The sequence below is a fragment of the Leptonychotes weddellii genome, unplaced genomic scaffold (assembly GCF_054177405.1).
Source record: "Leptonychotes weddellii isolate Sample4059 unplaced genomic scaffold, ASM5417740v2 HiC_scaffold_14388, whole genome shotgun sequence".
Classification (NCBI taxonomy): Eukaryota; Metazoa; Chordata; class Mammalia; order Carnivora; family Phocidae; genus Leptonychotes; species Leptonychotes weddellii.
This window is the reverse complement of record NW_027724510.1, coordinates 1-2,802: the sequence shown is the minus strand read 5'-3', so window position 1 is coordinate 2,802 and position 2,802 is coordinate 1. Positions and strand designations below refer to the sequence as shown.

At 58.6% G+C, this 2,802-nt stretch overlaps 1 non-coding gene across 1 annotated transcript; it reads left to right on the top strand.

Moving 5' to 3' along the window:
- Positions 1-2,201: 2,201 nt before the first annotated feature.
- TRNAI-UAU (transfer RNA isoleucine (anticodon UAU)) lies at positions 2,202-2,295 on the top strand. The gene is made up of 2 exons: positions 2,202-2,239; positions 2,260-2,295. It is a non-coding gene; the product is annotated as a tRNA-Ile (tRNA).
- The last annotated feature ends 507 nt before the right edge of the window (positions 2,296-2,802 follow it).

The window sequence follows — 2,802 nt, the reverse complement described above, 5'->3', positions numbered from 1 at the left end:
AGACAGAGTTGACCTCCAGAAAAGAATGCAGGAAACTGAACACTGCAGCCTCTGTGTCCTCTCTCATTCTGATCTCCTTCTAGTGCTCCCACCATGAAATTCCCACTGAAGGCCGAGGGCAGGGAGCCCGTGATGTAGTCCATGCAGACTAGGCTTCCATGGAGGAGGAGATGGAGGCCAGAGATGGTTATTACTTTTTTTTTTTTAAAGATTTTATTTATTTATTTGAGAGAGAGAATGAGACAGAGAGAGAGAGAGCATGAGAGGGAGGAGGGTCAGAGGGAGAAGCAGACTCCCCGCTGAGCAGGGATCCCGATGTGGGACTCGATCCCGGGACTCCAGGATCCTGACCTGAGCCGAAGGCAGTCGCCTAACCGACTGAGCCACCCAGGCGCCCGGTTATTACTTTTTTTAGCATTAACGATTCCAAGCATTTAGCTCTCTGCTTTTTCCTCCGTGAACGTGACTTCATGCCCTGAGGCCTATGTTGCGTCACAGACTTGTCTCCTCTGATGACAGTCAGTTTAAGAGCCAGTGACACTGCGAGTCGTGGTGTTTTCCTCCCTTAAGAACAATAATTCCCTAGATACTGGTTCTTATCTAGATCCAGACTTGGAGCATGGCACTATGCGTGTTGTTATGAGATTTACGTAAACCACTTAGAACCGTGCCTGGCGCTGGTAAGCTCTCCCCGAGGGTAATTGCTAGGGTTGTTCTGTAGATGGAACAACCTCTAGAGGTTCAGGCGAACTTGGTGTCTCTCTAGGACTGTGTGGTGGGGATGTTGGAGGAAATTTTCTGGTGAGGTGCTCATCTACCCAAGAGCTTCCAGTGCTTCTCACTGCTTCTCATGTTAAGGTGTTAATACCCATGGAAGGAGACGGGTACAGCCGCTCAGTAGACACCCCACTTTCCGTGTGTCTGGAAGCAGAAGGCGGGCTGCTGGTCTATTGCTCTCAGTCCTGTTTGGTAGACACGGTGTGGTCAAGAATAGGCCAGCTAATAAAAAAAAAGGAAAGAAATCTTGCCATTTGCAAGGGCGTGGATGGAGCTAGAGGGTATTACGCCAAGCGAAGTGAGTTGATCAGAGAAAGACAAGTATCATATGATCTCACTGATACGAGGAACTGGAGAAACAGGACAGAGGATCATAGGGGAAGGGAGGGAAAAATAAAACAAGACGAAACCAGAGAGGGAGACAAACCATAATCTTAATCTCAGGAAACAAACTGAGGGTTGCTGGAGTGGTGGGAGGGATGGGGTAACTGGGTGATGGACAATGCGGAGGGTATGTGCTGTGCGTGGTGAGCGCTGTGAATTGTGTCAGACTGATGAATCACAGACCTGTAGCCCCGAAACAAATAATACATTATATGTTAATAATAACAAAAAAAGAACAGGCAGGCTAGTCCCTTCGTTAAACAAGTCTCCTACTTCACGGGGTTTATTCCTAACAGCCGGAAGGCTGCGGAGCTTGGGTGCGCGTACTCCGAGAGCTGCAATTTCCCCGGGCCCAAATCAAGGCAATAAGCAGAGACGCACCCAACGGGCCTTTCTGCCGAGAGGCCCCGGGGAGGGGACGAGGGTCGTGGGCGGGCACGGCGTCACGGAGGTACACGATCCGCAAGGAGCCTGCGAGCCCGGGACGGGTGCAGGAGCAGGCGGAGCGGGTGTGCACGCCGCCCTGGCCGCTGTAACCCGCGGCACAAACGAGGAGCGCTCACGACCCCTGCGGGAGAGGCCCGAGCAGCGGGCTCGGACTCGGGACGCGGCCTGCAGGCCGGCCGGCAGGACGTGCGGGACGCGCGGCGCGGCGGCGGGGTGCCGCCCGGGCCCGGCGGGCTCGGCGCCGCGGGGTCCCGGGCCCGCCGGGAGGCCGCGCCTCGGCCACACGGCCCCGCCCTTCCACGGACGCGGGACGGCGGGGAGGAGCCGCAGTCCGCGCGCCCCTTCGCCGCCGCCGTTGCTCGGGGCTCCTGAAGGGCGCGTGCCGGGTCCCCGGCGGCTCGGAGGCAGCAGCGCTGCCCTCTCCGCGGAGGGACGGGGGCAGGCGTGCAGACCGCAGCCGCCTCCGGAAGGCGGCGGGCGGCAGGTGCGGGAGGCGGCCCCGCGGCTCGGCGCGCTTCCGGCGGCGGCGCGGGGACCGGCGCGCCCCGGCCCGAGGCTCTGTGGAGCGCGCGCCGGCGCGGCGGGGAAAGCATGCTCCAGTGGCGCAATCGGTTAGCGCGCGGTACTTATACGGCAGTATATGTGCGGGTGATGCCGAGGTTGTGAGTTCGAGCCTCACCTGGAGCATGTTTTCTTCCCTTTGCGAGGTCAGGTTCTTCTCAGTCGAATGCGTTTTCCCCTCCTCCGGAAAGAAAAGGCTGGAAGGAGGGTATTTCATTTTCCATGCTGAGACCGCGGATATTCCCACGCTTAAGGAGGGCATTTGGTAGTTTTCGAACAGGAAGAAACCACAGACCAGAGGGAGGCCAATGGAGTTTACCCAAGGAGGTTCTCTTCCGCCTGAGACCTTACAACCACTGCAGGGCTTCACAGGAACCCCTCATCCTTTCCCCGCTCCCTTCTTTAAAGGAAGCCTCAGCTCTCTGGGAACTGAGCAGGGGAGCGGAAAACCTGGGTCCTGCGCTCTGCGGTTTGGTCAGCTCCGGGGTCAGCTCCGGGGTCAGCTCTGGGGTCAGTCCCGGGGTCAGCTTCGGGGTCAGCTCCGGGGTCAGCTCCCGGGGTCAGCTCCGGGGTCAGCTCTGGGGTCAGTCCCGGGGTCAGCTTCGGGGTCAGCTCCGGGGTCAGCTCCGGGGT